Here is a 15,941-nt window from a genome sequence, read left to right on the forward strand (position 1 = left end):
AGTTACAACAGTTGTACATTATGTTATCATATTCTAATAACTAATAACTAAAAAAAGATAATCATAATTTTATTTTAAGAAGCTTAACATCTTGATATTGTCCTCGGTTTCTCAGTTTCTGGTCTTAGAGCGGTGCCAAGTGTTGCGTCGATTCCGATTCGTTGTCTGTCTTGTTCATACTTGAAACATTCAGTTAATATGTGTTTCACGGTCAGTCTTACACCGCAAACTTCATATTTAAGAGCTTTTTCCTTAGCCATTAGTTATCAGTGGGTTAGTCTCGTATGTCCTATACGCATGTGGTTTAATGTTGTATCTTTACTTTAGCTTTGTTTCAATGTTAAATGCGATTAAATAGAGTAAGTATTTAAAAAAAAATAATCTAGATTGATATATTTTAAAACACGAATTACGAACAAATATATATATATATTTATCTTAAATTATATTATTTTAGAATAATTTCATAGGTGCTTAGATTTTATTTCGTTTTTAATTTTGGCTTATAAATATGCATTAATAGAGCCAGTTATTTAGAAAAATATTTTTAATTTTAAATAATATATACCTACTGTGATTAAAATGTAGGTGAGATATTCAAAAACATATCTAAGTTCATAATGCTCATAATAAATAATAATTATGATAGGTATATTTAAACACGGTATAAAACTGTAGGTAATGTATAACTTCCATAAACTTTGAAACGATTGACAAAGAATTATAATATTGTTAGAATAGTTGATCACACTGAAATTTAGATTACAGTTAAAACAATCTATAGGTATTATTGATTACAAAAAAATACTTTGAAATGAATTCTTAGTATTTTCACAAGTTACAATATAGTTTTTAACTTTTAACTTTAAAATTAAAAGTCAAAAATTAATTGCATAAAATAAGTCGTAAAGAATAGTTATATAAAAATATTAAAAATTCAGTTTTCCAGTAAAAAAAAACATAAAAAATCAAACATTTATTTTGCACCTATCAAAAAAACTAATTTTATGTAAAAAGTGTTGTTTTAAAATATTTCTGTGTACAGTCGAGTCACGATAACTCGAAGTTGAAAGGGAATAAAAATTCGCTTTGAGATACGTATTATATCACACCTAACTCAAATTTATCCAAATTAAGTTTTGGATAAATTAAAAAAAAATCAAGTTGTCAAGTTGTCTTAGTTATCAGGGTTCGAGTTATCGCGACTCGATGTTAATTCACTAACTAAGTATTATTCTCAATATTCAAGTAGAATAATTTGTAATTGTTCTATATTTTATACAATTGAAAACGCATTAGTAAAATATAAAATAATCTACAGTTTGTGTATTATACTCTGTAATAATTCAATATTTATTGCGTTTTCAAACTGTAGATCTAATAATTTGTACACATACATTATTATGCATGACTGCCGGCTGGTGCATGTTATGTAGTATTATACCACTGAGGCACTGAATCAATATTATCGTAATGTTACATGCTTCCATTTATATTATGAAGATTAAAATTAATTTCAAGATTTTGATTTATAATATACATTCAGAGAAAAAAAACTCCATGTGTTTTCAATGTTCTCATACAATATTCACTCATCTATTTAATAAGTATAGTGGCTTATGGATAATGTCAATAGCTGGAATTGATTAGAATTTAAAACGTAAGTACATTTATAAAATTATAAATTAAAATGCCTTGCATTATACTATTATTACTACATTTTTGGTGTGTATTTCATTTTATAAATTTTTACTGTGGTTTGAACTTTGAAAATTTAAAAACTTCCGTTACTAACACTACATGCCTCTAAAGTCTATACCTACATACAAGATATGTATCAACTTGTTTGGAACAGAAAGGCATCTGAAATTTTGAATTTTAGATTTAGGGGGATTTTGTTTAAATTATATTGTATGTGCAGTATTTTATACTGAATCATTTTTAAGGTTTCTTTAGTTCTTCGATTATTTCAGATTTATGTACTTTCGAAATAATTTTTCACATTTAATATAATCAAATGAATCCATAAATTACTAATTTATTCAAGTGCAAATTTAATAGTTTATTTATTTTAATATAGTTTTAATACATGATAAATCGATTAACATTTTCACAGGTATATTGGATTTTCATAAAAGATTATTATAAATGTGGTGAAATTTACTTGCACATTATTAATTATTGTGCTCCAAACTAATGTTATTTTAATGTTTAAAAGCTCTTAAAAAAACTATTCAACATTTTACTAAACACTTATTTAGTGTACTTTTACTTGAAAATCATGGTGTATATTTAAACTTATCGTATTTAAGCTTAATAACAATAATAACTTATTTAATTGATCAGCTTATAGAATAAAGTGAGTATATTCAACAATATTGTCAAGTATAATAAAGGAGAAATTAATAGTTATTGATGTCTTAAATATATGTAAGTATAAGCAGTATTTGTCGTATACGTATTAAAAGGTTTAATACCTAATCAAAATTGTTAAATGCTTAGACGATGTATGGCATATGGAAACATGCAGCCAGTTACAAAAATCAAATACATTTGCGTTTATAACACGCCCCCCACATATCACTTTTACCAAATTTTCTTTTGCAAACATTTAGTACTTCATTTGTTTGTATATGTATCTATCAAAGGTTATTTTCTAACTCTTTTTATATTATAATTTAATAAAACAATTTGACATAAGTCATATTATAATAATGATTGGGCGAAAACCAGCAATACCTCCATTGACGATAATTGAAGCTATTTTGGAATTTAAAGACAGGATCATTTTTAAAAATGACGATGACGATCAAAGTAAGTATATTTTCTATTTTTTTTAAAATCTTTATGAGTTACTAGTTAGGTTAGTGATAATACTAGTTATTGGTTATATATTGAGATTATAATGATTGTTTTTGGTTGAGTACCAACGCGTTTAATAATTATCGAAATACTTTAATTAATTTAATTCTTAACTTTGTGAAAAACAAAAATATTCCATGTTTCCATATAAAATATTGTATTCAATATTACAATCTAATACTTAGTATTATTATTATTAAATTTATTATTTGAACTATAAACGCTTAAAAAAAGAATTGTGACTTACGATTTTTGATTTTTTTTTTAACTACCATAAGAACAACTCATAAGGAACCTTGTATTAAATTATCAATTTTTTGGTAATCCAACATATTTTTTATCGATATTTCCAAAAAAAAAAAAAAAAATACTTAGAAAAATCGAACATTTTAGTGATTTATACATTTTGTTACAATAGCAATTGAAAAATAAAAGAAATTCAGTCACAATTTTTTTTTTATAAGCATTCAAAGTTTAGATTAGATTAAGTTTATATGTGTATGATTCGTTCAATTCTGATTATATATAAAAGGGGATGATTATCCTGAAAATTTAGGGGATGATAATACAAAAATATAGGGGATGATAATCTGAAAAAATAGGGGATGATTATCTGGAAAAATTAGGGGATGATTATCTGGAAAATTTAGGGGATGATTATCCAGATAATAGTCAATAATTAACGGGGTGGGGGGCTATCGAAACATTTCCGAAGCCCCCCGCACGGAAAACCGATTTTCCGAGGTGAACCGACATCAAACAAATTCTGAGTTTGGTCAAACAAATACAAACAAATGACGTACTAAATGTTGGCAAAAGAAAATTTGGTAAAAGTGATATGTGGGGGGGGGGGCTGGGGATACGTATGTGTTTATAACTATGTATCAATGAAATAATCATAATATATATGTTACGTCAATGACGTAAATTATGATAATTAACTACGTCAAAGTCCGGCCAATGTCGAAAGAGACCTTGTAAAATACAAATTTACGGAAATGGCCGGTAATTTACGTAAGTGACGACACATAATGTTAATGTTAATGTTGTAAACACGAGTATTATTTTACTATTAATGTCAATTCCCAACTTCGTTGGACTTCGTTCTAAATATTATACATTTATACTTTTATAACATACAGGCCACTGTCAGTTATTTACCCATAGCTGATGGAGTGATGGATCAAAACGAAATTTGAAACCACCAACTATTTTCAACGTTTTATTTTTTTCACTTTTCATAATTTCCATTGTTATTAAATTTAAAAAAATACAAATACTAATTAAACAAATACTGTAAATACTGTAGACCAATGTAAAAACTCGTGCAAAATATTTCGATCAAATGCACACGGCACACTGGCGGCTAGTAATATTATATAAGTGAGCATCAAGTGATATCCTTATCAATCAATATTAAAGATAATATAACCTGCCGACCGGAAATCGGAATATCCCGGGCGGCAATTTACGTACATTTCAAATATACCCGGGCCGCAATTTACGTATGTATAAAATATACTCGGGCCGCAATTTACACAGTATATAACTATGACCTTTTTTGCGGGATGCAATTTACCAACTCCGAATTTCTCGGCCGGATTATTTTTAAATAAATCAATTATTTTACAAGCAAGTGATATATAAATACATATTTTCAGATAAATTTCAAATTTCGGTATGCGCATGCGCAACACAACTTGTTTTTTTTTAATAGCAACCGGTATTTTTGATACCAAATTCGGATAGACTCAATTTTTGAATATTTTTACGTATACAATTGTAATCAATTTTAATTAAATAATTTTTTATCCATATTATATTTATCTTACTTGTAACACGTATATATATAAAAAAAAAATATTCAAAAAGTAATCAATAATTAATAGTTATAAACAGTTTTATGCATTTTATAATGAATTGTTAAAATGTATTATTTAATAAAATTTGAATAGCTCTCATTCAGATAATGTTGGTTTTAGAGCCACGGTTAATTATCAACATGACTTAAAAAAATTCAGTCTATCCGAATTTGATATCAAAAATACTAGTTGCTATCAAAAAAAAATAAGTTGTGTTGCGCATGTTCGTACCGAGAGGGTTAAAAATTTGAAATTTATATGAAAATGTGTATTTACATATATACCATTAGCTTGTAAAAAAAATTGATTTATTTAAAAATAATCCGGCCGAGAAATTCAGTTTTCCCTAAATTGGTGAACACAAGCTATATTTTTTATGCATTGAATTTACCAGAAGTTATTGGGTCAAGGAAGCCTTAAGAAAGTCTTATATATTAGATTCATAAAACATTTAAGCTATGTGTCTATTTTCATTTTTAGTACGTATATTGTAGGTATATATTTTAGTAAGCTCAGTCCAATACATTGCAATATATCACAAGCTGATAATTATGAACTTATTGTCTAGCAAAATATTATTAGGATTTCGTGGTAACTGAATTACTATTTACCTATTTACCAATTTTAATAGTTGGTACCCAATATATATGTTTTAATATTCTTCAATTAAGATTAAGGTCTATCAACCGTAATTTATCCAAAACAATGTTTTTTAAAATTTATGGAAATTTTATCTGTGGCAGTTTTACCAAATGTCCACAATGCATAATAGAGAAGAACTGTATGTAGGTATCTAGAATTGAGTCTTTCTTTCTTTCTTTCTTACTTTTTTTTTTCTGTTAACTCAGATCATTTATTTCCAGATTTGCGAGTTTTAGTATTTAAGTATAGGTAAAAATAATAAAAATGCTAGATACAGTTAAACAACAGATAGTATGAAGTGTGAACATTTGATAAATCTTCTTTAAATATTGCTTACGTGAGTTTGTCTCAATAGCGCTAATATGTTTTCCTATATATCTAATAATCTTGTTACTATACAGTAGACATTGTTGGTACTGGCACAGGAAAAATACCTTGAATTAGTATTGAAATTTGAAATATATTTAAGATTAAAATTCTTCTTCTCAAAATGTCATTATAAGATTACCTATATTAAACCATCCCTTAACAATCCCTTGTGTAAGAGTCTTCTTAATTACATTACATTACCTAGGCACTTATAATATTGCGTAACATTTTAAGTTTCTATATTATTAACAGTTAAAATCTATAGGTAATACTCCATAATCTATACTATAATAAATTGTATATATGTTATTGAAATGATTTTTAGTGACTTGACTTAACCGAAAATTGTTTTGCACAATTTGATCTAGCAGGCTCCATTTTCGGCTATGGTATCGCATTTTATATATAATGTTCTATCTCCAGTTAAAAATGTATTAGCTACTACAAAAGTTAATTTAAATGGCTTTGCTTATATAGGCAAATTATTATGATTGACTCAAAAGTGCGGATAACGAAGAGCTGTCAACATTCAATGCACATATTACTTTGAGCATGACAGAAAGCATATTATGATAGGAAAGGAAAATCGTTTTCAAGTTATTCTCCAACTTTAGACGAGGATTAACGCTAATGGGCACATTATTGTAATAATATTTTTATTCGTTCGTCCGTGTTCTAAAATACGACATTAAGCTAATAATTGAGAGATATAAGCAGATTTTATTTATTTTATTACAAACGATTCAGTTTTCAAAACTATTCCAATTTAGTATTTATTAAAAAATTAGTAACACTGAAAGATAATAATCATTCTAAAATCATATTTATAAATTGTTATATTTTTCTTAAAATTCCTAAATATGATTGTTTACGGAACATTTTTTTTTTACATTTTCCTTATTATCATACAATAAAATAAGTGTTTTATTTAGTTACGAATGAATTCATGCAAAAGTTTTTTTCTTAAAAATACACATCTTGTTTCCCTTAATTTGGATGCTTTTTATGACACAAAACCGTATGGCAACATTTGTTGAGATACTAAAATTTTAGAGAGGAATTACAATTAATCCGTTATAACCAATATTGGTAATAATAGCTAAACTCGTATTATTATTTACGGTCATATGAACACGACAAACTATTCTAATAATTGAAATTGAACCCTTAGTTGAAACGCCTGTTCGCAGAATTAATTTCATGTTTCAATGCGCTTTTGTCATTATATAATTTATTTATAAATAACTTAGAAATCATGTTTAGTAGCACCAAACTGGGATTGAAGTTATATTTTGTTATTTGTTGTACTATATTTTTGGTGATATATCGTATAGATAGTAATAAATAATAATTATATATATATATACCTATATATATATATTGCATTTATTGTATAAAATTTAAATCGCAACTACGTTAACACTGTTAACTGCAGTTTCTCATTAGCGAGTGGTATTAGACAAATTCGTACGGGCGTTGCTTGTTTGAGAGTGAGTATTTTTATTTATACTAAAATTGACATAAGTTTTTTAAGCTACTTTCTTATCCCATTTGAGCATAACTGCCATTTTTAACCAGAAGTTATTTGAACTCTGTTTGAGCGTGGAATTTTACTGATATATAATATAAGAAGAAGTTCTTTTCTAGAGAAGAATTCATTCATTTTTTTTCTTTAACTTCTAGCTGTATGTAAATTATAAAGAAACATTTAGTTTTTTAATTTTTAAATGAAACTATAGATAATAAGAAATATTATTTATTTTTTTTTATCTAAGAGTTCTATTTAATCAAAACTTGTATCGGTTATAAATGAAACGGATTTTTCCTTTGTTATAAGTTATTACTTTTTTTCACTTTCATTACTTCATAAGTACTTTTGAACAAAAGAAGTTGTAATAATAACTGACATTTATTTTTTAAATAAAACAAATAAAATACTTAATGCAAGTAGGATGTACATGTATCTACAAATAGTACAGTATAAACTCTAAATAGATATAATAAATTAATAAATGATAAATGTATTGAAAATAAAAAGCTATTTGAATATAAAATAAATAATTCAAATATTTTATAATTATATTCTCTAGGAGTGTGAAACTTATACTCGTATACCTGAATATGGTAACTAGATAACCTCACATAATGCGTTCAAATTGGTCATTGAAATTACATTCAAGCTACATTTTCATCTAAACACTCTCAAACGTCCGACGCCTAATCGTACAATTAGTTAAAAGTATTGTCATGATATTAAAAGAAGTGGCGGTTCGCGCCTTACACAATAACAAAAAAGTGGCGATTAGAGCTCACATAATTCACACAATTTGAAATAATAATAATATAATATTTTTGTGCACACCGGTGCTGACGCGACAACGTGTGGTACAATACAAGTGTCACGGCGGCCGTGTTAAAAACGATATTCGCGGAGCCGATCCAGCGGCGTGCGATAACCAGCTTTATAATCAAACAATATAAAATATAATTATATGATGGGTTATGTGTGTGAGCGTGATAGCCACTCGTTGGAGCTTATTAATTTGTCTCGGCGGCACAGAAACAATTTAACTCTATTTTATTTATAGGTGGTGTCGAGTGTCGACAGTAGCAATGTTAATATTTTTCGAAATGGTAAATAAAAAAATTAATCATTAATTACACACTTGATTGATATAGAATGACATGATTTTAGTTTTACAGCAAAGATCATTTTGTTAAATAATTTTACAGAAGGGAAAAGATCCTTTAATACTACCGAGGTTTTACTTGTACCACTCAAGTCCTTCACTTTAAGATTTCGATCAATTTTTATTCAAAACTTTAACCGCTTATCTCTTATTATAGCGTAAATAACAGTGCAACACACATAAATAACAATGAATTTTAAACTTGGCTGGTGGACGTACAATCGCATTGTACTTAAAAAATTAACGCTATTATCATGTAAACATTTCAATATTTATATTAAATACAATAAAAGAAGATCGGCATGACACTGTGAATGGAAATAATTTGTTAGAGATCAAAGATTCAGATAACGTCACCAACTGTGAAATAGTGAATTGCACGTATTACATTATTTAATTTAGAAGTAAACTAAAATTATTCTTAATGCAGTAAAAAGATATTTAACGTGTTCAGAAATTACAATATAATTTAATATTATAGAATATTATATAGTTCGTAGAGTTGTTAAATATCAATACTTTTATCGATATACAGACTTAAGTTTAAAGATTATAATTTCCATTATGTCATTTTACGTACAGTTTATAGGTATAGTGCTAGAAAAAAAGTTTCATATCTTGATAGTTGTATTTTATTAATTTTGTATAAATGATATATTTTTTACAAAAATTAATGTTTTATTTTTTTACTTCTGGAAATAGCAAAATACTTAATCATCATAACCTTTTTTTTTAATGGAAAGTGAATCGAGCAGCAGGATAAAATTATAACTTTAAAAAACAACACTTTTTACTTAGAACGGTGGGCGTACATTTTTCATACAAATAATATAATTATTATAAATATTTAAATTTGAATGATATAATTATTTATTGGCTTCCTTCCGAATTTTATGTCAATACACTTATTGCGTAATTTGGTGAATGTCATGTTGGGCATTGTTTTATTGAGAAAATGTCATTAAATAATAACAATCATAATAATAATAGTTTTCTATGATTCCAAGAGAATTTTTAAATTTCCATTTTTTCTTCCTGCATGGAAGCGTTAATCATTGTTGTAGCTCATCAGTGATCATAAATAATGCTGGCTATACATTTTCATAGAGCTCGCTCTAATTTCCCAGATGGTTACTGTCTTTAGGATGCTCCGACTTTATTGAAGATGGAATAGAACAAAAAACTAAAAATAAACCATAATCTTTCTTATTTCTTGGCGATTTCTAATTCCAAAAAGGTAAAGGATAATTTTTTATTGTAGATGCTTGGTAATACTAGGAATAATTTTGACTATCTGGAACGTAATGTAATAATAAACCACAAACATGTTGACATAATATAGATAAGAAACTTGAAATTTTATTATTTTAAAGAACAAACAGATGAACGAATTTCTTCGAGAGCTTACTTTTTGAAATATAGTAGTATTTTCATAACTTATTATACTAAATATATAACGAACTCAACTTTGTACCTAGGTACTAACTCAAATTGTTTTGTTATTTATTTTTCAAGTATTATTATATTAACCATTTTATACAATGTAAATACCTACATAGAATTTAATAGGTAGTATATATTTTTTGAGATTTATAATTCTAATAAAGTTATATTCATTTTCAATATTGTATTCGTATTATAAATTTTGTAGAATCATGATTTTTTTTTTTAATTGGTACCCAATTTTATTAATTACAACATTTATAACCAACAAAATATAAAATGTTTTTCAGAGTAATTATCCAATTATCAGATCTAAATTTATGTAATAAATCATAGTACTATAGGTATGTACTATTTTGACATGAAATCAAACTCAACAAAATATTATGAGAGTGAGAAGGTACGGTTGTTTTAAACACTTGCATATATGGTGAGGAATTTTTACTAAAACCCTGGGTGATTACCTCTCCGGAAGCTAGTGAAATCGGCCGGAACTTGCACTCATAACACGTTTTGTGATTGAGAATAACAACAAAAATACACCAGGCCACAAATTAAATTATTAATTCGTATACGGCCCTTGACAAAATAATTGCGATAATTCATTACATTTTGGCGCAGGACTTGAACTCCTAGTTATTAATTTATCTTAGTGAATAATTAAACTTGCAATGAATCGCATGTAAATATCTTAAAAGTAGAATTGTGTAATGTATTGTTGAATAACTGTACGTTTGCATTGATGATTTAATTAAAATTTAAAAATAATATTAAGTCTCCGTGATAAATCATATTGACAATAATAGTATCTGATCCAAATAGTATTGAAATTGGCATTTTATATATTATAGTATTTAAGTACTGAAGCGATGGAAATATATAAATAACATATGAACATGGCCATCGTTATGAGTCATAAAACAAAGACTATTCGTTTGAAATAAAAATCGAGGTTTAGTCAGGTAATGAAATAAAATTGAATATAAAAAAAAACAAACAAAAGATAATGAATGCCATCTCTGAAGGTCTAAGAGTTAGAGAGTCTATTAGTCTAACTGTATAGTCAAAAATTGTAATAAATAAAACATTAAAAAGTTACAAGTTAATTATTATTATATAATAATATCACATTTAATCTATTCTGTGGTAATACGATTTGATAGAACAGTAAATATATCAGACTATACACTTAAATAAAAACGGCTTGGTGTGTTTATATTATTGTCATAGCACTAAAATGACAGTCATATGAATAATATTATACTTTATGGTATATTATTGAGTTATGTTGATGGACGGATTAAGAATGAAAAATGAATTGGATATTGATATTAAAGTAAACATGAATACATTAATGGCGTATTCAAATTCAAACATCAAATAAACTGAAATATTCTAAATTTTTACATGGTTTTGATAAATCTGAAATGGCGTTTAGTAATAACTTTTAAGATAAAAAAATCGGTATTAATAAATGTGTCCATTGAAAACTTATTTCCAATAAATATATATTTACATAAAGCATAATAGAGGAATAATTAAAAACAAGGAAAATAATAATTTAAACATTTTTAAAATACTGCTGTGGAAAATGAAACGTAATATATTATATTATATACCTATCTTATAATATATTCATTACTTTTTTTAAAGGTTGAATGTGTAGTGGCTTTGATATTTTTGCATGAGAATTTTTCTTGTGTATGCACCAAACGATTTTAGATGATTCAAGATGGCGTTTCATTCAAATAATTTAATATAATTTTCGTTATCTACCTCATATTTGTACAACATAATATTTTACTTTGAATAACTCAGTTGTCTTGATAAATTTTAATTTGCATAAATTCAATCTGCAATAATGTAATCTGTAAACATTTTATTTTATAATCATTTATTTGGATTATGCCATATTTATTACTACAATCAAAAAGAAAATATTTATATAACTCGGTACAAAATGCTTGTGGGAAATGCGTGTTTGATGTATAACACTTCAAAAAGAATAAAAATAAATAACAAACTTCAAAAATAGTGATGCCATGTGTTTTCAATGGGTTACAGATTAATTTTAAAGTCGTAAATAACGTTTGTCCGAAAAGTTTTGGGTATTTAAAAGTTATAACTTGTGTTTTATAATAATAATAATAACCAAAATAATAGTAATAATAACAATAATATATAAACATACGTATTGTATTGTCGTGTTTATACAACTTTTATAATGCGCCACTAATGCGAGAATTCCATTAAACATATAAGTTAATTTACATGGTGTTGGCATCAAGTGACAGTGATTATGGAATATTATGTCTGGACTGGTTAATTTGTTTATACTGGCAATGGTGTACAATTTGCATACAATTTTCATTAGCACCGTTATTGACCGATTTAAATTTGCAGCACTCCGACGTGATAAAATATTCATGAGATATAATCCTAATATTATATAATTTGTCTCTAGAAATATGCGTTCATCCGAGGCGAATTGGTAAATTTAATTCAAACAAAAAGACCAGTGAATCCTAAAACGACGTTGACATCAAAATTGCTTAATAAGAGGCTGCCGCAGTTACAAGGTCCACCACCGAATTGACAATATAATAATATTATTAATTTTAATACACATCGTGGGTTGTTTGAGACATCACATTGAAACTACACTAATTCATTTAATTATTATTACCGACAGTCACCATCATAACAATGATTCAATTAGAAAAGAGAAAATTATATTCGCATTCATTAGTCGTAAAATGTTGTGGAAAAGCGGAAGCACGTGAAATCTCAAACCATGTTTTTTTTTCTTTTAAATGATAATTGTGTAACCGTAAGCAGATAAAACTTTGCAAAAACCACTGAATTAACATTTATTAAAACTATTTCATGCATATTAAACGGGAGAGGACATAAAACGTTTACGTTTTGATTTATCATGAGTTCGTATACACTACGTGTTTTATATTAAACTAACAACTAAAAGTAATAATATCCTACAAGCACACAAACATTATTATAGTATTTGTATATTTGAAGACTCTTTTTTGAAATTATTTTGAGATTTTTGTTTGCTGTGCACAAATATAACAATATGATACTGCATATTTTTATTTTTAATCTAATTTTTAATCTGGGGAACCCATGGCAACATAAGTCATTGGTTGTGGGGTGGTACGGTGGAGGTAATTTATTTTTGTGTATTTGTTAATAGGTGTTTAAGTCGGTATAGATTGTAACACGTTTTTGTATTTGTGTGACAAGGAAATGTAGCTAAAAATTCCGGGTGATCATCCATCCGGGAGTTAGCAACTGCAGCCGATAAGTACCGATATTTTCGTTAATCGAGAATAGGACATTTCTATTTAACATACCTACAGACTACAGTAATATAAAGAACACAAAGAACCGAACAATTACACTTCAATTTGAGTAGCTTGAACTGTCAAACATGTATTTATATTATTGGTAGACTGCTAAATTTTGACAAGGAAAGGATAAAACAAAACAAACCTAAGATTTACAAACTTCATATGAAACCATTAAGAGAACGTGATTCCCGCGTGTGTATATCCGTCTTACAACTTACAAGTGCCTAACATGGTGAATTTTACGCTCAGCAGATCACGTTTGGCTCCGTTATCATCAGTTTAAAAATTAGAGTGAATTGACCTCTTATAAAATTTAAAGGTAAACATATTATTTAGATGACAAAAAAACTATATCATTTTTAGATTTTAAACTAAAATATACAAATTTATAATTTAATTATGTTCACATAAATTATTTTAAATAATGTTCAACTAGTCGTAAAACAATCTATCTGTTATTTACAATAAGTTATAATTTAAAAATTGTTAATTTTCCCATGAAATTTACTAAAATTGTATTTTCTAATATTTAATTACGTAAATAAAAATGTCTATTAAAAAAAAAAAATTATTTCTATTAAAATAATAAATACCAACACTAAGAAATTCTCGTTCAAATTAGCTTTGAAATATTAAATCTTCGTTCGTAGTGATTATAAATATTTTATTTTTATAATATTTACTCAACTATAAAATTATTTTTGGTGGTAGAGTGATATTCTATGTTGTATAATATACAGGTTTATTAGGGTCTTTACTTGATACACTTAACTATATTGCTATATGAACATTAAATATAGGTACTTACGTACTTTACTATAAAAGTAAAAATAGTACATTGAGAAAAGACTACAGCCCACAGCGTTTTTCTGTTTTTCCATAAGGCCAACATTGAAAAACACTGTATGTTGTAAAAATAAAACAACAATTAAAAAAATTATTATAGTATAATATCTATATTTGAGCACTGAAATTCAATGGTTTCAATTCCCGTTATATTGGTTTTATTTTTATTTTTCAAATAAATAAATAAGTGATTTGAAATAAAACTGTCCGTTCAGCGATTCTTATATTTTTAACAGTAGTCTTTCATCACGAATTCGTTCATACAGTGGATGTATCGTTGATTTGAATTCTGATTTGAAAATTATTGCAATTGGATGAGGGCTGCACTTCATTATTTATATTAATTAGTTATTACTTATCACACTGCTGCTTTGGTACGTTTATTCGAGCGACAAACCAAAATTAATACATAGATAAGTAATTGGTATACAGTGTTTACTGGTTTATACAATTTGCTAATTGCTCTACGGTTTTATTGTTGTAACTTAAGCGTCTTAAATTTATTATCATTTAAACGTTGATTACTCGCTAATTATTAATAAATCTGTTGTATTTTTTTATGATTATATTTTTATATATGTACATATTATACATAGCTTCCACATTGGTTGAACGTAAACGAGACACTAATTGTTTATTTATAATTAATTTAGGATGGATATTTACGATCACAACAACTCACAAGAAAGAAGACGGATGGAACTTTCGTTTTTAATTTGATTTGAAAAACAATATACATATAGATACAGCTTAACAACATATTTTAAGATGAGGTATACGTATACATGGAATTAAAGAATTATTATTCATGTGTCAAAATGATGGACTAATTTGGTTTTTAATTACGGTTATAATTAACGTAAAAAGTATTTCATTTCATACTATTAAACGAAGCGGATAAAAGAAACGAAATTCACTCTAAACAATTTAAATTATTCGGGTCTAAGTAAGTACCGGCATTCATATGTAATTTTATGTGTATGTATTTGTATTTATTTATATGTAAGGTTTCTGGTACGAACACGCGTGTGTATGTCGTATGGCAAGGTTAGGTCATTTTTAGAAGTCTTATTGATGAGGTATAAAATAGATATACTTATTCTGAATAATAAGTATTAAAATTATTGATGTTGTGATTGTAATGTAAATTCGGCTTTCTTGGATAGTCGGATTACCATCGATCATATATTACTATTCACGACCGTAAACTATACGTCTATACGGTGTATAAGTCTACTACCTTTAATATCATAGCATTATTATATAGATGCGTGTGTTAGTGTATATACGTGGAAATATGTCGTCAATCTAAAATATTATATTATAAAATTATATCAGGCCATAGAGCACATGTAAGGTAGTAGATTTAGGCAATATATTATACGATCATTATTTAATAGTATGATATTGCTTGGGTATGCACAACATTGATTTATAATTCATAATCATAGAAAAATACTTACAAATTATATTTTTGACGTCTCAATTACTCCAAATGTATTATATTATAAGTACACCTATGTGACTGTGCGGAAAATCAGTGTTGAAAATAGAAAACATAACGTTTTTAGTAAATTTTACCTCCACATCACGGGGACCTTGAAATTTGTTCCATACCAACTATTTGTTATTTGTATGTAAACTATTTTTGAGGAAAATTAAAACAATTATTTGATAATATTGTTATTTGGTAATGTAGTAATACTCTAAGACGGAACAATCACAACAATTCGTTTTAAGTTTATTACAATTGCGCTTGTATGAATCAAAGTTACCGAAATACAATAATCTATGTTAGATTAATTTTGTCAGACTAACAGAGATTATAATTTAAATTTTAGTACCTATAAATATAATTT

Source organism: Diuraphis noxia, unplaced genomic scaffold (genome assembly GCF_037042655.1).
Source record: "Diuraphis noxia isolate RWA-SAM2 unplaced genomic scaffold, SU_Dnox_SAM2 contig0004, whole genome shotgun sequence".
Classification (NCBI taxonomy): Eukaryota; Metazoa; Arthropoda; class Insecta; order Hemiptera; family Aphididae; genus Diuraphis; species Diuraphis noxia.